Source organism: Mus caroli, unplaced genomic scaffold, assembly GCF_978045245.1.
Source record: "Mus caroli unplaced genomic scaffold, Mus_caroli_1 scaffold_9, whole genome shotgun sequence".
NCBI classification, from domain to species: Eukaryota; Metazoa; Chordata; class Mammalia; order Rodentia; family Muridae; genus Mus; species Mus caroli.
Window position 1 is genome coordinate 45,771,297 of NW_028227264.1, and position 25,719 is coordinate 45,797,015.

Below are 25,719 nucleotides of genomic sequence, written 5' to 3' on the forward strand. Positions count from 1 at the left end.
TGGTGAAAGGCAAGCAGAACATGAGGAACAGAAACTAATACTACTTGGCATCATCAGAACCCAGTTCTCCCACCACAGTGAACCCTGGTTACTCAAACACACCAGAAAAGCAAGACTCTCACTTAAAATCACACCTCATGATGATGATAGAGGAATGTAAGAGGGACATAAGAACTCCTTTAAAGACATACCAGAGAAAACACAGGTAAAAAGGTAAAAGACCTTAAAGAGGAAACACAAAAAAATCCCTTAAAGAATTACAGGAAAACACCACAAAATGGGTGAAGGAATGGAACAAAATCATCCAGGATCTAAAAATGGAAATATAAACAATGAAGAAATAACAAAGAGGGACAGCATTGGAGATAGAAAACATAGGAAAGAGATCAGGAATTATAGAAGCAAGCATCACCAACGGAATACCAGAGAAAGAAGAGACAATTTCAGATGCAGAAGATACCATAGAAAACATTGACTCAATAGTCAAAGAAAATGGAAAATGCAAAAAGATCCTAACACAAAGCATCCAGGAAATCCAGGAAACAATGAGAAGGCCAAACCTAAGGTTAATATGTATAGAAGAGAGTGAACAAACCAAATTAAAGGGCCAGTAAATATCTTCAACAAAATTATCGAAGAAAACTTTCCTAACCTAAAGAAAGAAATGTGCATGAACATACAAGAAGCTTACAGAACTCCAAATAAATTTGCCCAGAAAAGAAATTCTTCCTGTCACATTATAATCAAAACACCAAATGCATTAAACAAAGAATATTAAAAACAGTAACAAAGAAGTCAAGTAACATGTAAAGGAAGACCTATAAGAGTTATACCAGATTTCTCACCAGAGACTATGAAAGCCAGAAGATGGGAAGATCTCATACAGACCCTAAGAGAACACAAATGCCAGCCCAAATTACTATACCCAACAAAATTCTCAATTAGCATAGATGGAGAAACCAAGTTACTCCATGACAAAACCAAATTTACACAATTATCTTTCCACAAATCCAGCCCTACAAAGGAAAATAGATAGAAAACTCCAAAACAAGGAGGTAAAGTACACCCTAGAAAAAGCAAGAAAGTTATCTTCTTTCAACAAACCCAAAAGAAGATAACCACACAAATATATAAATAACATCAAAAATAACAGAAAGAAACAATCACTATTCCTTAATGTCTCTTAACATCAGTGGACTTATTTCCCCTTTAAAAAGATAGATAACAGACTGGATACATAAATAGGAGCAAGCATTTTGCTGCATACAGGAAATACACCTCAGGGTCATAAACAAACTTTACCTCAGAATAAAGGACTGAAAAACAATTTTCCAAGCAAATGGTCCCAAGAAACAAGCTAGATTAGCCATTCTAATACCAGATAAAATAGACTTCTAATCAAAAGTCATCAAAAAAGATAAGAAAGGACACTTCATAGGAAAAATCTACCATGAAAAATTATCAATTCTGAACAATGCCCTCCAAGGGCACCCACATTCTAAAGGGAAATTTAGTAAAGCTAAAACCACACATTGTATCTCACACAAAGATTGTGGGGAACTTGAATACCCCACTCTCATCAATGGACAGATCTAAACTGCACACAAATAAAAGAAGACACAGTGAAACTAATAGAAATTATGGACCAAGTTGATGTAAAAGATATCTGTAGAACATATCACCCTAAATTGAAAGAATATACCTTCTTCTCAGTACCTCATGGTACCTTCTCCAAAATTGACCATATAATTGGACACAAAATAGATGCCAACATACATATAAGAAGATTGAAATAACCCCATGCCTTCTATCAGATCACTACAAATTAAGGCTGATCTCCAATAGCAAGAAATCAATAACAACTGAAAGTCCACATACATATGGAAGCTGAACAATGCTCTCCTCAATGATAACTTGGTCAAGGAAGAAATAGACAAAGAAATTAAAGACTTTGTAGAATTCAATGAAAATGAAGGTACAACATAACCAAACTTATGGGACACAATGAAAGCAGTGCTGAGAGGAAAACTCATAGCTCTGAATGCCTCCAAAAGAAACTGGAGAGAACATACACTAGCAGATTAACAGCACTCCAGAAAACTTTAGAACAAAATGAAGCAAATACATACACTCAAGAGGAGTAGACTGCAGGAAATGACCAAACTCAGGCCTGAAATCAACCAAGTAGAAACAAAAAGAACTACACAGAGAATCAAGAAAACCAGGAGCTTGTAGTTCTTGAGAATCAGCAATATAGATAAACACTTAGCCAGACTAACTAGAGGGCACAGAAACAGTATTCAAATTAAGAAAATCAGAAATGTAAAGGGAGATATAACAACAGAAACAGAAGAAATTTAAAAAATCATCAGATGCTCCTCCAAGAGCCTATACTCAAGACAACAGAAAAATCTGGATAAAATGGATAATTTTCTAGACAGATACAAAACACCAAAGTTAAATCTGAATCACATAAACCATCTAAACAGTCTTATAACCCTAAAGAAATAGAAGAAGTCATTAAAATTCTCCCAACGGAAAAAAAAAAAAAAAAGCCTAGGACCGGATGGTTTTTAAGCAGAATTCTATCAGACCTTCAAAGAAGACTTAATACCAATACTCTTCAAACTATTCCGCAAAATGGAAACAGTAGGAACACTACCAAATTCATTCTATGAAACCACAATTATGCCGATACCAAAGCCACACAAAGACCCAACAAAGAAAGAGAACTTCAGACCAGTTTCCCTTAGGAATATTGGTGCAATATTACTCAATAAAATTCTTGGCAACTGAATCCAAGAACACATCAACATGATCATTCACCAAGATCAAGTAGGCTTCATCCGAGGGATGCAGGGATAGTTCAATATATAGAAATCCATCAGTGTAATCCACTATATAATTTAAATCAAAGGAAAAAACACACACATACACATGATCATTTCTTTAGATGCTACAGAAGTATTTGACAAAATTCAACATCCCTTCATGTTAAAAGTCTTAAAAAAATCCAGAATTCAACATTGTATAGGCAATATATAAAGCAAAACAGTAGCCAATATGTACATAAATCAAGAGAAACTTGAAGCAATCCCATTAAAATTAGGGACTAGACAAGTCTGCCGTCTCTCTCCCTATCAATAGTCTTCCTATACTCAAAGGATAAACAGCCTGAGAAATAAATTAGGGAAACAACACCCTTCACAAAAAATATAAAGTATCTTGATTTGACTCTAATCAAACAAGTGAATAATCTGTATGACAAGAACGTCAAATCACTGAAGAAGGAAATCGAAGAAGACTTCAAAAAATAGATCTCACATGCTCATGGATTGGCAGGATTAATATATTAAAAACACCTATCTTGCTAAAAGCAATCTACAGATTCAATGCAATTCCCATCAAAGTTCTAATCATTTCTTTATAGAGTTGAAAGAGCAATTCTCAAATTCATCTAGAATAACAAAATATAATATAAACAAAAAACAAAACAAAACAAAAAACCCAGCATAGGGAAAACTGTTCTCAACAAGAAAAGAACTTCTAGGGGAATTAACATCTCTGACCTCAAGCTGTACTACAGAGAAATTGTGATAAAAACTACATGGTATTTGTACAGTGACATGCAGGGAAATCAACAGAGTAGTATTGAAGACCTAAAAATGAACCCACATACCTATGGTCACTTGATCTTTGACAAAGGAGTGAAAACCATCCAGTGGAAAAAAAGACAGCAATTTCAACAACTGGTTCTGTTCCAACTGGTGGTTAGCATGTAGAAGAATGCAAATTGATCCATTCTTATTTCCTTGTACAAAGCTCAAGTCCAAGTGGATCAAAGAACTCCACCTAAAACCATATACACTAAAACTAATAGAAAAGAAAGTGGGGAATAGTCTTGAGCACATGGGCACATAGGAAATTTTCCTGAACAGAATACCAATAGCTTATTCTCTAAGATCAAGAATTGACAATTGGAACGTCATAAAATAACAAAGCTTTTGTAAGGCAAAGGGCACTGTCAGTAGGAAAAGACAGCAACCAGCAGATTGGGAAAAGATCATTGCCTACATCCAATAGATCATTGCTAATGTCCAATATATACAAAGAAATCAAGAAGTTATACTCCAGAGAACCAAATAATCGTATTTAAAATGGGGAACAGCGACAAACAGAATTCTCAAGTGAAGAATTCCAAATAGCTGAGAAGCACCTGAAGAAATGTTTGACATCCTTTGTGGTGCGGTGAGCTGTGCACAGACAGCCAGGTCCCAGGTCAAGCACAGGCCTTGGACCCCAGTGACCTTGTAGGTAGTGACTTTTGCCTGCATGGACAGCAGCTCTTCAGCCATGCCCCCTGTGTTCCTGGCTCCCCTGCAGAGAGGTATGTGGCCGACCATCTGTTATGTAGGCAGTGCCCCAAGCTTCTGGTATTCTGTCTGGACTCCTCCCCAAAAGTTATCTGGAAACAGCCAGGCATTCTCCTCCCCACAGTTACCTGGCAACACCTTCTATTAAAGGTTCTTCTTGCCTCCTCCTCATTCTCTTACCCTCTTATTATCTTGCTCTTACTCTTGCTGCCCCTTTCTCAGTCTTCCCTTCCCTCCTCTCTCCATCTGACCACAGAGGTCCTCTACTTCCCCACTCTCTCCCTCTCTTTGCCTTTCTACAATAAATGCCTTAAAAACATGGACTGCCACTTCTAATCGGGATCCACCAGGGTGGAGCATTGAGCAGGTCTTCCCCTAATAAGCCATGTGTCTAAGCTCTCTCAGGAAGGCCTCCATGTACTCCAGCCATGGCTACCAACCAACACAAGCCACCTGGCCAAACAAGCTAAGAACTCTCCTCACCGTGGTAACCAGCTTGAGTTTTCTCCTCTTGCCCTTTTCCCTTCGGCCCCAGGCCAGAATACGCCTGCAGGCCTCCACCCATTCTCAGTTCTTCCTCAACATTCAGCAGCATCTATGGTGTCAAAGACTGAGAACCTGAGCCCAGGGACCCCAGACAGGCTCTTCTGTGGTACCCACTGGTGCCTGACTCCGGCAAGTCTGTTGGAACCTCAGACTGCACTTTCCCCACCTCTGTAGCTGGGTCCTGCAACTCACAGCCCAAAGTTTTCCCAGTGATAGCTTGGGGATGCACACAACCAAATTCCCTGTGTCTGCTTCACCCAGTAGCTGGAGCCCTAGCCTGGAGACTGGACACCATTTTGACCTACAATCGTTAGTCATCAGGAAAATACAAATTAAAACAACCTTGATATTCCACATAACAATAATCAGAATGGCTAAGATCAAAAACTCAGGTGAAAGCGGATGCTGGTGAGGATTTGGAAAAATATGAACACTCCTCTGTAGCTAGAGTGATTGCAAGCTGATACAATAACTCTGGAAATCAATTTGATGGTTCCACAGAAAATTGAACATAGTACTACTGTAGGACTCAGCTATACCACTCCCGGGAATATACCCAGAAGATGCTCCAACATGTAATTAGGTAACATGCTCCACTATGTACATAGAAGCCGTCTTTATAATAGCCAGAAGCTGGAAAGAACCCAGATATCCCTCAACAGAGGAATGGATACAGAAAATATGGTACATTTACACAATGGAATACTGCTCAGCTATTAAAAATGAATTAATTAAATTCTTGGTAAATGGATTGATCTAGAAAATATCATCCTAAGTGAGGTAACCCAATCACAAAAGAACACACATGGTATGCACTCACTGATAAGTGGATATCAGCCCAGAAGCTCAGAATCCCCAAGGTACAATTCACAGACCACACGGAGGGACCCATGACTCCAGTTGCATATGTAGCAGAGGATGGCCTTGTTGGACATCAATGGGAGGAAAGGTCCTTTGTAACAAGGCTCAATGACCCAGTGTAGGGGAATGCTAGGATAGGGAAACAGAAGTGGAAGGGTTGGGGATGAGGAAGAGGTGGGATGGGAGAGGAAACTAGAAAGGGCATAACATAAAATGTAAATAAAGAAAACATCTAATTGAATAAAAGAAAGGAACAAAAAGGAGGGAATGTTGGAACATTATCTGAATACTAGAAAAGAGAGGTAGATTATTGAATCTACTCTTAAACCACAGTACATTTTACTGCTAATAATTCTACATTAATTTAGTGCTTTACACAGTAATATATATTAAGCTTATATTTATAACACTGGTAGAGATCTTTGTTTATTGATGCAAAAATTAAAGGCTATTTTTGGTACAATACACTATGTATATTAGTCTTCATTTTCACTTGAAGTATTGCTCCTAAATGATTCTTAATAACTTAATATGAATTTCTAGTTCTTTTAAAAGCTGCTATTACAGATTGTTGAGGATAATTAAGCAATATGAATTAATACTTAGCCAATGAAACTCATGATCATATTAGATACTAGAGTTTTGTTTTGTTTTTAACAAAATAATTGCCAAGGTTAAGAGGATAGCAACAAGCTAAAAACAAAACAACAAAACAAAACAAAAATGCCGGTTGGGATAAACTATACACAGATTGATGTGTCTCAGAAACTACACAGACTTATAGAATATGGCATCTATGGATGCTTTCATCATTTTATTCCTTGTTTAGACAGTGATACAGGTCTGCTCCTGGCACTATACCCATTTCTACTTCAAGGAATATGATGAGCATCAGCAAACCTCTTATGTAGTTTGATTTAAATGTGGCAAGTTGCTACTGGGCAAAAAATGCCTTTGCTTCAATTCTAGCTAAAATGTTGTCTGAAATGGAAAAAACAGACTGCAGTGAAGTCAACTGCTAAACATTTCAAGAATTGTAATTGCAAGCACTATTTGACAATTTCTTCCTAATTTCTGCTTCACAAAACATCTATCAAATATTCTTTTCCAGAAGGCTAAAAAAAGATGTTCCAAATATTTAGAGAAACTCTGGAGGACTGTTTCAGGCAAATAACTGTCTCTGGCATTTCTAAAGTTTTACAGGCTACCTGTTTTTCCCTCCTGAATAATTAGGTAATATTTATTCCTTCTTAAGTCTCTGATAGATTTGAAGATTATGTTTTTAAGTCTAAGAAGATGATTTTATATTGGTAATGCAAATTATGAAAGAAAATAATTTATGAAAAAATAATTTGAATTAATCAAGATAGGATAGATAATAGAATACTTTCTTCTACATTGCCAAATACATATGGACTGGACATTATGAGTGTAAATCTTACCTAATAGTTTTCATCATTACTTCATAATTCTTATTATTGGAAGAAATAAGAGCCTTTAATTACAAAAAAAAGAGGAAAATGTTGGAGATTGATCTGGTACTATGTATACAAATGCTCAATTCTGTACCCAAAGATCTAGTTATGTGCAGAAGAGCATTCTCAAGTACACTGGCCTTTGTTGCATAAACCTTGCTCCCCAACTTAAAGTTAATTGGTTAAAAAAGGCTAGAGTCTTTGATTGGGCAGTAGATGGAGAATGGGGAAACTTGAAGGTGAAATGAGGGTAGAACATGGAGAGAAGGAGAAAGGAGACAGAGAGAGGAGCAGGCCATAATGAAAAGGATAATCAGCCCAATCTATGCCTATGGCTTATGAATAAAGTATCAGGATTTTGTGTCTCTTATATGGATTAGCTAGAAAAAATAATTTACTTACAATATCTGATACAATAAAACTGAAAATTAACAGAGCAGACTGTTCACCTTAACTGAACTTTTATGTCAGGCAATTAAACATTCAGTAGCAGGATCAGCTTACATTTAATTGAATTATTGTCAAAAGGGTTCATTGAAACCCCCAACACCCCAGACTATTACAAACACCACAGTTTGCACTCTACAAAATGATAGCAAGGCCACAGTGGTGAAAACAGAATCTACATAACTCACTCTACATTGGGAAATCGAGGTGGTGCCTACATAAACCCTTTACCCTGCATGTAGTGTCTTTGGTACAGGAAGGTACTTTTCCCCCTACCAAAGGAGAACTGTAAATATGAACCCAGCTACAAACCATTTGATTCACAATGATGTCCCATCTTCAAGTTATGCTAGTGTAATAATGTCACAGAATTTGTAAATATCCAACAAATATCTAATATGACCGAAGGTTCACATTGCTTGGCATGACCAAAAGCCTGAGACTAGATAAGCCAAGGAAGTAGGACAAAACTAAATACTATTGTTACTTTTTTAAAGCCATAATCAAATAACTCTTAATGACATTCTACCTCTGATATATTCATACATCATTGCCTTGCTTAGACATCATCAGAGAAGCTTCCTTCTGCAACAAATAGGAACACATTTAGAGAATCACACTAGACAATGTAAAGAGTAAGAGACTGTGGAACACTAAGCCTTAAATGAGTTATATCCATCAAATCCTTACCCTCAGAGTTCAGAGACAGCTGCAAAAGGGGTGACATAAGAAGTCTAAAAGCCAGAATCGATGGAGTGCAACTAAAAAATAAGGCCCTCTAAGTCACCAGGGTCATCACATATATAACCTCATAGAGACAGTGGCATCATGCATAGATCCTGCACATATCTTCACCAGATGGGGTCCTACAGGAGAAAAGAATAGTGGACACATGCAGTGCAGTGGACCATGAGAAAAAGTATGGTAAGGTTAAGCTAAGGCTAGAAGCCCTGGAGACCCTGAAGGGATGGTAGGAGCTTTGCCTGCTCCCTGCACCAGGCCAGTGTCACATAGCTACACCTCCCACCCTGTATCTCAGTAGAGAGATTTGTCGCCATCAGTCATGTAGTGGTAACACTCCAAACCCTTCCACATGTAAATTAGGCATCCCTAACCTCTCAGATCAAGCCAATAGGAAGCACCTGCCATCAGACCCCAACCCACCCCAAGACTGTATATAAAGGTCCTATCCAGAAGGAATAGATCTCATAAGAGCTATAACATCGTCACCAGGGAAGAGAACTGCTTTCTCAAAAGACCACCAGGAGCTCCTCTGCACCCTCTCCCTGGCTTCTCACCCTCCCTGCTAGAGGGTCAGCACAGCACAGCCACAGTGGCATCTCAGAGCAACAGCAGCAAGTGCAGCAATGGATGCTGCACCAGCAGTGGAAGCAGCAGGGGCTATTCCCCCTCTCTGTTGGTGTCCTCTCACCTTAGCTTGAACCCTCCCACCTGGCCTGACCAGAGATCTCCATGGAAAGCCTCTGGTACACAGGCCCATGGACACATGTCCTCATCTTCATGATAGTAGGTATTTCTTATTAATATCCACTTGAAAATGAAAAACATGCAATTTACCCTTAAGAATAGTTTCTCCAGAGAGAAGGATATGGAAATTTCAGTTGCAAATAGATCTCAATTTTACCATTGTCTTTTAGTAGCCCAGTTCATTTCTAATGAGAGAGACAGAAGTTATAGATCTGGCTGGGAAGCGATGGGGGAAGAAACTAGGACAACTTGAAGGAAGAGGTTCATAATCAGGATTTATTATGTGAGAGAGAAAAAAGTTATTTTCAGTAAAAGAAAAATAAACAAAAATGTTGCTAAATTCTGTTAACTTCAGCTCATTAAATGAGATGGTATGAATTTGAAAGAGACTAAAGACAGATATATGGACAGATTTTGAGAGAGGAAAGAGACATAGAAATGATTTACTTGTATTTTAGACTCAAAATCCAAGGTAAGTAAATAGTTCTTTTAGCTTTTACTTTAGATGCTAATTTAATTCAAGAATATGAAAAGATTTGAGAGTTTTTATATTTCTTATTCATGTGATGATTCCTTCAAATCAAACTATTAATACAGTATTTTCAATATTCTACATATTTCACTAAGGTTTATTTTACTTCCATATGATTCTACTAATGTCAATATGTCTTTTAGTATATCCAATTCTAGGCTGATCATGCTGAAGCATCTTGTTTATGTACTCATGGATTTTTTTCTTGATTTCTAATTTAAATCTTTTGTGTTCTGAGAAGATATTTGTCATTATTGGAATTATTTAAAATTTAGTCAGTGTTTATTCATGTCTCATATATTTGCTCCATACAGTAATGAAAAAACTGTATTTTAGAGCTGCTGAATGAAATATGCTATAATTATGTGTTACATTCATCACATCAGTGTGGATTTGCAGATTAGATGTATTTTCATTGATTCATGTGGTCGGTTTGCAGTTCAATTATTTAATTAGATTCACAGTCATGGATATATTCAATAATATTTACTTTATACATTTGTTTATTCTAATTTTAGGGGCACATTTCATTAAAATTTTATATTATCTCCACGAACTTATGTGTTTTCCCTCTGTCTATCTTAGCATCAATTTCCCTCATTTCAGTGTTTTATTTAGTCTCATTTTTGTGAAGTGAAAAAATATTTGTGCTCAAATATTTTTTCCCAATGACTTGGAACATCCTTTTAAGCCTTTCATTATTATTTCTTTCATATTTCAAAATATTTTTTAAAAAAGTTAAACAATTTGTGTTTGTACAAGGTTATTGTGATATGGTGGTAAGAAGTTTATTATTGAGTTGTTAAAAGTTCAGATTTAGCTTGTCTTGAGTGTACCGGAAAGGAAGAAACAAAAAGCAAGGTCCAAAAATATTAGTTGGGATTATCATTTTAAAATGAAATAGGAGCCTTCCAGTTGGAGCCAGCTCTGGGCCACCTTCGGCCGAACTCAGAAGTCAGTTTTAAGGTCATCAGAGAACTTTCGGTAACCCGGGTGCCCTAGCATGCCCAGGATCTTAGGATCACTGGTGAGTGGATCACAACATCTGTTCCAAAACAATTGTGAGGGGCTGGACCCAGTGAGAGCAGGGACACAGGAAACCTTCCCTATCAGATGCTCAGGTTCCTTGATTTTGAACACAGTGGACAGTGCCACAGTCCCCAGTAGAGGTACCACTTTCAGGCACTTTAACACACCTAGGATCTTAGGATTCCAGGATCCCAGGATTTTGGACACACCAGGATCTCAGGGTCTCAGAGGAAGCTTGACTGCCAAGGACTCTGATACTTCCAGAATCTCAAGGTCACAGAGAATGCTGGACACTGAGGAGTTCTGACTCAACTGGGATTATAGGAAGGACAGGCTTCAATCAGATATATTGAGAGCAGAGAGCACTTGAGATAATCAGATGACAGAAGGCAAGCATAAGAACAGAAGCAACAGATACTGAGGTTAATTGACATCATCAGAACCAAACTCTCCCACCATAGCAATTCCTTGATACACCACCACATCAGAAAAGCAAGATATGGATCTAAACAAACTTCTCATGATGATGATGGAGGACTATAAGAAGTAAATAATTGCTTTAAAGAATTACAGGAGAACACATCCAAACAGTGAAAGAATTGAAGACCATCCTGGACCTAAAAATGGAAATAGAAATAATAAAGAAATCACAAAAGGATACCACTCTGGAAATAAAAAACTAGGAAAGAAGACAGGAGCCTTTGATGCAAGGATAACCAACAGAATATCAGAGAGAAGAGTCTCAGGTACAAAAGATACCATAGAAAACATTGACACCCCAATCAAAGAAAGTGTGAAATGCAAAAAGACCCTAACCTAAAATATCTAAGAAATCCAGGGCACATTAAGAAGACCAAACCTAAGGATAATTGATATAGATGAGAAGGAAGATTTCCAACTTAAAGGACGATTAAATATATTCAACAAAATTATAGATGAAAACTTCCCTAACCTAAAGAAAGAGATGCCCATGAACAAACAAGGAGCCTACAGAACTCCAAATAGACTGGACCAGAAAAGAAATTCCTCCTGACACATAATAATCAGATCAGCAAATGCACTAAATAAAGGAAGAATATTAAAAGCAGTAAGGGAAAAAGGTCAAGTAACATATAAAGGCAGACCTATTAGAATTATACCTGACTTCTTCCCGGAGACTATGAAAGCCAGAAGATCCTGGGCAGATGTCATACAGACCCTAAGAAAACACAAATGCCAGCCCAGGCTACTATACCGAACAAAACTCCCAATTACCTTAGATGGAGAAACCAAGGTAATCTAAGACAAAACCAAATTTACACAATATCTTTCCACAAATCCAACCCTTAAAAGGATAATAAAGGGAAAACTCTAATAAAAAGGAGGAAACTAAGAAAGAGAAAAAGCAAGAAAGTAATCTTTCAACAAACCTAAAGAAGATAGCCACATGAACAGAATTCCAACACTAATAAAAAAAAATATCAGGAGGTAACAATTACTTTTCCTTAATAACTCTTAATATCAATGGACTCAATTCCCTAATAAAGAGACATAGATTAACAGACTGGTTAAATAAACAGGACCTAATTTTGCTACATACAGGAAACCCTCCTCAGGGAAAAAGACAGACACTACCTTAGAGTAAAAATATGGAAAACAACTTTCCAAGCAAATGGTCCCCAAAAAACAAGCTGGAGTAGTGATTCTAATATCGAATAAAATCGAAGTTCAACTTAAGTTCTGAAAAAAAAAATAGGGGGGGGGCACTTCTTATTGATCAAATGTAAAATTTACCAAGATGAACTCTCAATTCTAAACATCTCTGCTCTAAATGCAAGGGCATCCACATTAATGAAAGAAACTTTGCTAAAACACAAAACATATATTACACCTCACAAAATAATAGTGGGAGACTTCAAAACCCCACTCTCATCAATGGACTGATGCTGGAAACAGAAACTAAACAGAGACACATTGAAACTCACAGAAGTTATGAAACAAATGGATTTAACAGAAATCTATAGAACATTTCATCTTAAAAAAAAGGACATACATTCTTCTCAGCACCTCATGGTACCTTAACAAAATTGACCATATAATTGATCACCAAACAGGCTTCAACAAATACAAAAATATTGAAATTGTCCAATGCACCCTATCAGATCACCTAGGACTAAGGCTGATTTTCAATAACAACATAAATAACAGAGAGCCCACATACACATGGAAGCTGAACAACACTCTACTCAATCATAACTTGGTCAAGGATGAAATAAATAAATAAATTACTTTTTAGAGTTTAATGAAAATGAAGCCATAACATATCCAAACTTATGCAACACAATGAAAGCAATCCTAAGAGGAAAACTCATAGGTCTGAGTGCCTCCAAAAATAAACTGGAGAGAGAATACAATAGCAGCTTGACCATACTCCTAAAATTTCTAGAACAAAAGGAAGCAAATTCACCAAAGAGGAATAGAGGGCTGGAAATAATTAAACACAGGGCCAATATCAACGGAGTGGAAACAAAAAGAACTATACTAAGAACCAACCAAACCAGGAGCTGGTTCTTTGAGAAAATCAACACAAGATAAACCTTTGACCAGACTAACTAGGGGGCACAAGGACAGTATCCTAATTAACAAAATCAGAAATGAAAAGGGAGATATAACAACAGAATCTGAGGAAATCCAAAAAAATCATCAGATCCTACTACAAAAGGCTATACTCAACAAAACTGGAAAACCTGGATGAAAAGTTCAATTTTCTAGACAGATACCAGGTACCAAAGTTATACCAGGATCAGATTAATGATCTAAACAGTCCCATAGCCTCCAAAGAAATAGAAACACTCATTAATAGTCTCCCAACCAAAAAAAGTCCAGGACAGGTGGGTTTAGTACAGAGTATGATCAGACTTTCAAAAAATACCAAATTCCAATACTCCTCAAACTATTCCACAAAGTAGAAACAGAAGACACTCTACCCAATTTGTTTTATAAAGCCACAATTACTCTGATACCTAAACCACACAAAGACCCAGGAAAGAAAGAGAACTTCAGCCCAGTTTCCCTTATATGTATCGATGCAAAAATACTCAATGAAATTTTCACAAACCAAATCCAAGAACACATCAAAATGATCATCTATCATTATCAAGTAGGCTTCATCTCAGTGAGGCAAGGATGGTTCAATATATGGAAATCCATCAACTTAATCTACTATATAAACAAAGTCAAAGACAAAAAACTCATGATCATGATGGAAAGATCTCTCATTTGATGCTAAGAAAGCATTGGACAAAGTCCAACACCCATTCATAATAAAAGTCTTCGAAAGATCAGGAATTCAGTGCCCATATATAAACAAAATAAAAGCAATATACAGCAAACCAGTAGCCAACATCAAACTAAATGGACAGAAACTTGAAGCAATCCAACTAAAATCAGGGACTAGACAAGTCTGCCCACTCTCTCCCTAGCTATTCAAAATAGAACTTGAAGTCTTAGCCAGAGGAATTAGACAACAAAAGGAGATCAAAGGAATACAAATTGGAAAGGAAGTAGTCAAAATATCACTATTTGCAGATGATAGCATAGTATATATAAGTGACCACAAAAATTTTACCAGAGAACTCCTAAACCTGATAAACAACTTCAGTGAAACAGTTATATCTAAAATCAACTCAAACAAGTCAATGGCCTTTCTCTACAAAAAGGATAAACAGGATGAGAAGGAAATTAGTGGAATAATAACCACCAAAATAGTCACAAATAATATAAAATACCTTGGTGTGACTCTAACTAAGGAAGTGATAGATCTGTATTATAAGAACTTCAAGTCTCTGAAGAAAGAAATCAAAGAAGATCTCAGAAGATGGAAAGATCTCTCATGCTCATGGATTGGCAGGATTAATGAAGTCAAAATGGCAATCTTGCTGAAAGCAATCCACAGATTCGATGCATTTCCCATCAAATTTTCAACTTAATTCTTCACAAAAATAGAAAGGGCAATTTGCAAATTCCTCTGGAATAACAAAAATCCTAGGATAGCAAAAACTATTCTCAACAATAAAAGAACCTCTGGTAGAATTAGCATCCCTGACCTCAAGCTGTTATACAGAGCAATTGTGATAAAAAATGAATGATACTGGTATAGTGACAGACAGGAGGATCATTGGAATAGAAATGAAGACCCAAAAATGAACCCATATACCTACAGTCACTTGATCTTTTACAAAGGAGCTAAAACCATCCATTGGAAAGAAGACAGCATATTCAAAAAAAGGTGCTGCCTCAATGGGCAATTAGCATGTAGAAGAATGTGAATAGATATATTCTTATTTCCTTATACTATGCTCAAGTTTAGGTGGATCAAGGAACTCCACATAAAACCAGAAACACTGAACCTGATGTAGGAGGAAGTGGGGAAGACCCTGGAAGATATAGGCACATGGAAAGATTCTTGAACAGAACACCAATGGCTTGTGTGGCTTGTGCTGTAAGATAAAGAATCGACAAATGGGACATTATAAAATTGCAAAGCTTCTGTAAGGGAAAGGACACTGTCAATAAGACAAAAAAGCAACCAACACATTGGAAGCGATCTTTACCAATCCTAAATCTGATAGGGGTCTAAATAACCCTGAGATTCTACCTCACACCATTCAGAATGTCTAAGATCAAAAACTCAAGTGACAGCAAATGTTGGTGAGGTCGTGGAGAAAGAGGAACACTCCTCCATTGCTGTTGGTACTGCAAACTGGCATAACCACTCTGCAAATCAGTTTTGCCGTTCCTCAGGAAATTGGACAAGTTCTATCCAGATGATCCAACAATACCACTCCTGGGAACATCCAGAAGATATTCCAACATGTAAAAACAATGCATATTCCACTATTTTCATAGCAGCCTTATTTATAATAGCCAGAAGCTGGAAAGAACCCAGATGTCTCTCAACAGAGGAAGGGATACAGAAAATGTGGTATATTTACACAATGGAGTTCTACACAGCTATTACGAACAATGAATTTATGAAATTCTTAGACAAATGCAGGGATCTGGAGGATATCATTCTAAGTGTGGTAACCCAATCACAGAAGAACACACATGATACGCATTCACCGATAAGTGGATATTAGCCCAGAAGCTCAGAATCCTTTTTAATAGGGGAAGAAAATACACATGGAAGGAATTACAGAGTCAAAGTTTGGAGCAGAGACTGAAGGAACAACAATTCGGATACTGCCCCACTTGTGGATACATCCCATAAACAACCACCAAACCCAGACACTATGGCAGATGTCTGTAGGCAGCTGATGCCTAAAAGATGGCGCCAGTTTCTGGTACACCATGACCTTAAACAACACCACTGCGCTGGCGCTAGCTGGAATCTGACGCCAACCCCTCCTGAGCAGGTGCATGCTAATGAAGTGTCCACAGGCCTACCAATCTCAGGAGGACACATAGCCCTCCCCAGTGCTGGGGTGTATATAAGCAGTCTTCTCTGGGTGCCCGTGGTTCCCGTAGCAGCTGTTCCTGCAATAAAGGCTGTTGAGAAGAATCCGACCGTGTTATGTCTTCCTTGCTGGACGAGGTGGGCGCAACACCCAAGGATTGCGTGGATTCAGAACTCTTCAGCTGAGGAAAGGCAGTATCAGTAAGTCTCCCAAATTGATCCCCTGTTAAAAAGGGGGATATGTTTTTCTCACCCGTGGACCCAGTGTGAGTAGTTCTTATCCTTGTTGTTTCTTTTTTGTTGTTTTGTTTTTTGTTTTTTTGTTTTTTGTTTTTTTGTAATTTCTGGCCTCTGCTTTTGTTTGATAGAAGCAGTTAAGGCAGGTGAGAAAATTCTCACAAACAACAAGAAAGTATGTCAGAGGAAGATAGGAAATGCATAAGCAAAAGAAAGAAAAGGGGCGAAAAAGAGAGAGAAAAGGAGAAGGGAGAAAAGGCAAATTCAAAAGGAAAAGGAAATAATGAGAAAGAAAAGGAAATAACAAAAATATATCCCTCATTAAAAGACTTAACAATAAGTTCAGCAAGTTCTGACTCCAGTTACTCAGAGCTTGATAAAGATGAGGAAGTTGACCTAGAAGAAGAGGCAGCTCGGTATGAGAGGGATAGGTATGATCGGGATTGGCCATATAGAACCAACCCAGTGAAAAAGGGAGTGTTGGTTAACAAAAGGTCGAAATCGAAAGTACCAACAGCTCCACCTTTTAATCCTGATTACACTGGAAAAGAGGAGTCCGCTAGGGCTGTTAGACCAGGTACCTCCTTCTGCCCAGAGGTGTGGAAAGAAATAGGATTAACCTTTCCAGTTTTTGGTGATGGACAAGGGCAGCGGTATCAGGAGCCAGTGGATTTTAAAACTATTAAGCAACTGGCTGAGTCAGTCCGTACCTATGGGGTGAGTGCAGCCTTTGTAGTTGCACAGGTCGAGCCGCTTGCTAGTTATTGCCTCAACCCAGGGGACTGGAATAATATTACTTGGGCTTGTTTGTCGTCCAGACAGTATTTAGACTGGATGTCCTTGTCCTATGAATATGCAAACAGTCAGGCAGCAGCAAATTTAGCTACAGGACAAGATCCTCAGAGACATTGGGATGCAGACATGCTTCTGGGTTTAGGACATTTTGCTTTAGATCAAACAAATTATCCTGAAGCAGTCTGTGCCCAAATAAATGAGGTAGCTACCAAAGCCTGGAAGGCATTGCCGAACAAAGGCGCAGTCTCAGGCAATCTTACGAAAATTTTGCAGGACTCCACAGAACCATTTTCAGATTTTGTAGCACGCCTCGTTGAAGCAGCCACTCGAATTTTTGAAGACCCTGATACACCTATGACTTTGGTGAAGCAGCTAGTATATGAGCAATGTACTAAAGAATGCAAGCAATGTACTAAAGAATGCAGTGCGTGCATTAGAAATTGCAGGACCCATTAGACCCACCAGCCCTGTGTGCACCATCTTTTTAGAGTTACAAAAATTGATTTGGAAAAGAACACATACATTCTTTATTCAACATATTCGAGCTCACTCTACCTTGCCAGGCCCTGTGGCTGAAAGAAATGCCTTAGTGGACGCTAGTACTTGTATAGAATTTATTTTCCATGCCACCCCACTTGAGCTTGCAAAAGATTTTCATCAATTGTATCATGTTCCTGCTGCCACACTTCAGCAGAAATTTGATATCTCTTGAGCCTCAGCACGAGATGTGAGATGTGGTGTTACAATGCCCACAGTGTGTGCAATTTCACCACCCTCCTCATGTTTGTATTAACCCTCGTGGATTGCTTCCTCTAAAACTGCCAAATGGATGTTACTCATGTCTCAGCATTTGGAAAATTAAAATATGTTCATGTTTCAATTGATACCTGTTCAGGTGTCATTTTTGCCTCCCCCATGTCTGGTGAGAAATCCTGCAACGTGGTTGGCCATTGCCTAGAAGCCTGCACAGCTTGGGGAAAGCCAGATAGTTTAAAAATTGATAATCATTATATAAAAATATATAATGATGTATATACATCAAAATCATCCTAAACCTTTTGTGAAATAATGCAGGTTAGTCACTCTACTGGCCTTCCCTACAATCCACAGGGCCAAGGCATTGTGGAAAGAGCACGTCGAACCTTAAAAGAACTCTTATAAAAACAAAAGGGGGAATCACCGATGACCAGCCACCCAAAGAACAATTATCTTTAGCCCTCTTTACTTTAATTTTTTTAATTCTAGATGAACATGGCCATTCAGCTGCAGATAGGCATGCCATGACCTCCCCTATCCTTAAACAGGATGTCAAATGGAAAGATGTCTTAACTGGAAAATGGTATGGCCCAGATCCCATTATTTCGAGATCCAGGGGAGCTGTTTGTGTTTTTCCAATGGGTCAAGAACACCCGATTCGGGTACCAGAGAGGCTAACACGAAAATTGCTCCCCCCGACAGAGATATAGATTGTAATAGTTCCAGAAGGACATGTTTTTTAGCAGAGTGTTGGCAGGGTATACTGCTGTGGTTGTGAAACTTCCCACCTTTGTGCCTATAGTAGATTTTGAAATATTTGCCACCTATGCCCATTGGTGCTAATCACTGAGTGGTCCAATTTGAACCTCTTTTCCTCAAATATTTGCTTCTGTTTGAGAATGAGTTCATTCACCAAGAAATTAGGATGGAGATGGTCGATATTGTCCATAACATAATTCCACTTGGGACATCTATTATTGTCCTCCAAACTCTGATGAATACACTTGTAGCAAAAGCTGTGGCCACATTTTGTCCTGTATGCCTCTTCAATCATATCAAAGCAGATGGGACTTTCTCTTATTTCTCATTGCAACCTTGAGGAATTCCATAGGAATAGACTTAGTTCAAGAACAGGTTGAAGAATTGTATAAAGTTGTCCAAATGTCCTGTGTCTTGTCTACCCCTCTACAAGCTAATTTCTCTCAGTCTCTTGAACAGAGTCACCTCTTATCTGAGTACCTTAAAGGAAATTGGTCAGCTAAAGTGGAGCAGTTGTCCAGGAAGCTCCTCCTCCAGGTTGCCAAACTCAACAGCACTTGACTGGACCCCGTCACCGTGGGGGACTTCACCTCCTGGATCACCAATGCCCTCTCATTCTTTAAGGAATAGGCAGGAATGTTGGCCTGGGGGGCAGTGGTCCTCCTGGGTTATGTCTTTTGTATCTGGCTATTGTGTCGACTCAAGCGAGAGCACGCTCAGTATATGGCAGTGGTGTACCAAGCATTGATGGCGATTAAAGATGGCGCATCTCCCAATGTTTGGCTGGCCTCTTTAAAAAATTAAGAGTTTGCCCTAGGTCATCTGGCAGTTGTCGTCACACAGATCCACGGTATCCAGTGACGGGCAACTTTCCTTATGCATAGACGAACCTAAGACACGGGGCCTGGAGGCAATAGGGTAACCCTATGACGGGTAAGGCTGTGACATGAAAGGATGGACCTAAGACAGGAGCCATGGCCGATGGACAGACTTGCACAGACCTAGTTCAGCATCATATTATTAAACAAAAAAGGGGGAGATATAGGCAGCTGACGCCTAAAAGATGGCGCCAGTTTCTGGTACACCGTGGCCGTAAACAACACCACTGCACAGGTGCTAGCCTGAATCTGATGCCAACCCCTCCCGAGCGGGTGCATACTAATGAAGTGTCGACAGGCTGACCAATCCCAGGAGGACACATAGCCCTCCCCAGTGCTAGGGTGTATATAAGCAGTCCTCCCTGGGTTCCTGGAGTTCCTGTAGCAGCATCGAGACATTCCTGCAATAAAGGCTGTTGAGAAGAATCCGACCGTGTTGTGTCTTCCTTGCTGGACGAGGTGGGCACAATAGATGCCAACAAAATCTTGCTGACAGTAGCTTGATATAGCTGTCTCCTTTGAGGGTTGCCCAGTGCCTGGGAAATACAGAAGTGGATGCACACAATCATACACTGGATGGAGCACAAGGTCCAATGTTTAGAGAAAGTACCCAAGGAGTTGAAGTGATTTTAAGCCCCATAGGAAGAACATCAATATGAACCCATAGAGCTCCTTGGAACTAAACCACCAACCAACAAAACACATGATGGAACTTGTGGCTCTAGCTATATATGTAGAAAAGGAATGGGAGTAGGTGTGTTGGGAAGCAGGAGGAGGAGGATAGGGGACTTTTGAATGGGAAACTAAGAAAGGGGATAACATTTGACATGTAAATAAAGAAAATAACTAATAAAAAAGAAATGGGAGTAAAAGCAATTAAAGGAAGAAAAACATGCTCTATTTTATAGTGTTTGGCATATTTAGATACCATATAAATGATACATGATATGCTATGTGACTTTGTCACATGAACTGAATTTGTGGTTACAAAAGTAGTCCAACCTTCTTCTATTCTACTGGAATTCTTATTTTATTGATGGTTCATTTAGTGGTATAGGAAAATTCATTGTCATATGTTCATCAATTTATTAATGCTTCTTTTTCCTCAGCTCAATATGCAGATTCATCTATTATGGTTATAATGGGACAGCTGGCTCTTGCTCTACGTCTCCTCTGACTTCAGTTGAGATGAGGACAGAGAATCCCAGGTCTATGTCCTTGCAGCCACCCTGACCTGAGGGACAGTCATGCAGACTTCTCTTCCTTGTCTTCAGGGACTATACACCACTGTTAGTTTTCATTATGTTCTGAATGCCAACTCCAGACAATCCTTACTTGCCAAATGGCTTACCCTTCAAATATAGGTCAAGTTCAGATGGGTTCAGAAGGCTTATAAATCATGTATAATTGTTCCATCTTAAAAATGGAATTCACAGCCAGGTGTGGTGGCCCATGCTTTTAATCCCAGCACTCGGGAGGCAGAGGCAGGCAGATTTCTGAGTACGAGGCCAGCCTGGTCTACAATGTGAGTTCCAGGACAGCCAGGGCTATACAAAGAAACTCTGTCTGAAAAACAAACAAACAAACAAACAAACAAACAAGCAAACAAACAAACAAAAAATGGGATTCACATATTACTTCATCTTACTGTTCTCTGATTCAAGTTGATAAATTTAAGATGCTTCTATATATAAGTTGATGTGTTTGATATGCTTAGAAGTATTTTCTCAACAAACCAATCATATTTATTAAACATTTACAAGGTTGTCTCCAAAAAACATGCACAAACAACTCCATTTTTAATATTTTTAAAATATATTTTTTAGGTGACAATACTAATTTCACCCCTTACTAAATTTCATATTTACTGTCCTTATTAAATGATTTTGCCCATCTAGTTTATTGTATTGGAAGATTGATTAATATACTTCAGTGACTTAAGAGCAATTTTTGACAACTAATTCATGAGAAAGTTCAGAAAGCATAAATGGCATAATATCCTCTTGGTTAAAGTGTTCTAAACTGAAAGGAAAGTGATTATAGGTATGGCTTATTCTAAACAACAGAAGAAGCACTGAGAGAGCATAAGTGTTAGGTGAAATGAACCTTCAGAGACTAAAATATGATTATAGTTAAAGTTCATCTTCATACATACGGCCTGAACACAATGATTATGGTTCAAAAGATTACAACAGGAAATTTCATTAGGGATTCTTTTAATTTAAGTTCAATCTCAGGGAAAAGATTAGAGAAAGCAATGGGAAACTATTGATTTGTTGACTGAATGCTTTTTGGTGATGGTTGCTGAGAAAGGGGGCTGTGTAATAACTACTTGAACAACACTATAGAAAGATCCTCCTTGAACTTCTAGGCCAGTATATGGAAGGACTTACCTCCAAATCCTAGGCAGAATATCAAGTTTAAAATAATAAAATGGGCCAAGGTCCCCAGAGGACTCTCCACTCTGCAGGCACCCTAGCATACCTGCGATCTTGAGATCACTGGTGAGTGGAACTCAACATCAATTCCAAAAAACCCAGAGGGTCTTGTGCTAACAGGGACAGGGACAAAGGATATCTGCCCGACCAGTGGCTGGGGTACATTCTTGTCGGTGCCACCCCAGTGCCATCTTCGGCACAATCTTGGTGGAGGGTCCCAAGGTCCCTAGAGGACTCTCCACACTGCAGCTACACTAGCACACCTGCGATCTTGAGATTGCTGATGAGTGGAACACAACATGAGTTCCAAAAAACCCGGAGGATCTTGTGCTAGCAGCAACAGGCTCAAAGGACAAAATGAGGAGTAGAAGGCAGGAAATAATCAAACTCAGGGCTGAAATTAACAAAGTGGAATCAAAAAGAACTATTCAAAGAATCAACCAAACCAGGAGCTGGTTCTTTGAGAAAATGAACAAGATAGATAAACCCTTAGCCAGACTCACTAGTGGGCACAGGAACAGTATCCTAATTAACAGATTCAGAAATGAAAAGGGAGACATAACAACAGAGCCTGAGGAAATCTGAAACACCATCAGATCCTACAACAAAAGGCTATACTCAACAAAACTGGAAAACTTGTATGAAATGGACAAATTTCTAGACAGTTACCAGGTACCAAATATAAATCAGGATCAGATTAATGACCTAAACACTCTCATATCCCCTAAAGAAATAGTAGCAGTCTTTAATAGTCTCCCAACCTGAAAAAAGTCCAAGACCAGATGGGTTTAGTGCAGAATTCTATCAGACCTTCAACGAAGACCGAATTCCAGTTCTCCTCAAACTATTCGACAAAATGGTAACAGAAGGTACTCTACCCAATTCATTCTATGAAGCCACAATTACTCTGATACCTAAAACCACATAAAGAACCAACAAAGATAGAGAACTTCAGAACAATATCCCTTAAGAATATTAATGCAAAAATACTGAATAAAAGTCTTATTGTATGCCAGCCTGCGGCCTACATGAACTGGGTACACCTGGGAGGCAGGCTGGGCCTGAAAGAGACTAGACTGTGAGAAAAGATAATGAAGCCAAGACAAAAATTTCTCTGATCAAGGCCTGAGAGTTTACTAAGAGAGTGTGCTTATAAGAGTTTACTAAGAGAGTGTGCTTATAAGAGGGAAGGCCCATCCCCCCTCCCCAGTCCATTCTTGGTGTCTGGAGCCAGCCTGTAGGTGACATGCAGAATAGGATGTGCCTCCCAAATATCTCAGGGGCCTCTCAGCAGGTACTAGTGTCTTGGCAGTAGCAGGTGACAGAACAATAGAGCCATCTAGGTCGGAAGGCTCCACCCTAGGTAATCTCCTCCTTAGTGGCAGCAAGGTCAAAGTCTGGATCATCCTGCTTCAAGGCTGAGGGAGGCTACAAAGTCTCACTAACCGAATCCACGAACACATCAAAATGATCATCCATCATGATCAAGAAGGTTTCATTCCAGGAGTGCAAGGATGGTTTAATATATGAAAACCCTTCAACATAATCCACTATATAAACAAACGCAAAGAAAGAAACTACATGATCATTTCATTAGATGCTGAGAAAGCATTTGACAAAAATCAACACCCATTCATGATAAAAGTCGTGGAAAGATCAGGTATTCAAAGGTCACACCCAAGTATAATAAAAACAATATACAACAAACCAGTAGACAGCATCAAACTAAATGGAGAGAAGGTAGAAGCAATCCCATTATAATCAGGGACTAGACAAGGCTGCCCACTTTCTCCCTACTTATTCAGTATAGTACTTGAAGTCCTAGCCAGAGGAATTAGACAACAAAAGGAGGTCAAGGGGATACAAACTGGAAAGGAAGAAGTCAAAATATCACTATTTGCAGATGATATGAGAGTATATATAAGTGATCTTAAAAATACCACCAGAAAACTCTTAAACCTTATAAACAGCTTCAGTGAAGTAGCTGTATATAAAATCAACTCAAACAAATCAATGGCCTTTGTCTACACAAAGGATGAACAGGATAAGAAAAAAATTAGGGAAACAACACCCTTCACAATAGTCACAAATAATATAAAATACCTTTGTGTGACTCTAACTAAGGAAGTGAAAGATCTGTATGGAAAAGAGCTTCAAGTCTCTGAAGAAAGAAATCAAAGAAGATCTCAGAAGATGGAAAGATCTCCCATGCTCATGGATTGGCAGAATCAATATAGGAAAAATGGCTATTTTGCTGAAAGCAATCTACAGATTCAATGCAATCCCCATCAAAATCTAACTCAATTCTTCAACGAATTAGAAAGGGCAATTTGCAAATTCATCTGGAATAACAAAAAAGCTAGGATAGCAAAAATCTATTCTTAATGATAAAAGAACCTCTTGTGGAATCACCATGCCAGACTTAAAGCTGTCTAACAGAGCAATTGTGAAAAAAAAAACTAGATTGCACTGGTACAGTGACAGACAGATAGATCAATGTAATAGAATTGAAGACCCAGAAATGAACCCACACATCTCTGGTCACTTGATCTTTGACAAGGGAGCTAAAACCATCTAGTGGAAAAAAACATTTTCAACAAATGGTGCTGGCACAACTGGCACTTATCATGTAGAAGAATGCGAATTGATCCATTCTAATCTCCTTGTATTAAGCTCAAGTCTGAGTGGATCAAGAAAATCCACATAAAACCAAAGACAATGAAACTTATAGAGGAGAAAGTGGGGAAAAGCCTTGAAGATATGGGCACAAGGGAAATATTCCTGGATAGAACAGCAATGGATTGTGATGTAAGATCAAGAATTAAAAAATGGGACATCATAAAATTGCAAAGCTTCTGTAAAGCAAAAGTCACTGTCAATAAGACAAAAAGGCCATCAACAGGTTGGGAAAGGATCTTTACCAATTTTAAATCAGGTAGCGGACTAATATCCAATATATAAAATGAACTCAAGAAGATGGACTCCAGAAAAGCAAATAACCCTATTAAAAATGGGGAACAGAGCTAAACAAAAAAATCTCTACTGAGGAATACCAGATGGCTGAGAATCACCTGAAAAAAATGTTCAACACCCTTAATCATCAGGGAAATGCAAATAAAAACCACCCTGAGATTCCACCTCACACCAATCAGAATGGCTAAGATCAAAATTCAGGTGACAGCAGATGCTGGCAAGGATGTGGAGAAAGAGGGACACTCCTCCATTTTTGTTGGGATGGTAAGCTGGTAAAACCACTCTGGAAATCAGTCTGGCTCTTCCTCAGAAAACTGAACATAATACTACTCGAAGATCCAGCAATTCCTCTCCTGGGCATATTTTATTATGTTCAAACATGTAATAAGGACATATGCTCCACTATGTTCATAGCAGCCTTATTTATAATAGCTAGAAGTTAGAAAGAACACAGATGTCCCTCAACAGAAGAATGGATGTAGAAAATGTGGTACATTTACACAATAAAGTACTAGTCAGCAATTAAAACCATGAATTCATGAAATTCTTAGGAAAATGGATGGATTTGGACGATAGTATCCTGAGTGAGGTAACTGCATCACAAAAAAACACACATGGTATGTACTCACTGATAAGAGGATATTGGCCCAGAAATTGAGAATATCCAAGATACAATTTGCAAAACACATGAAACT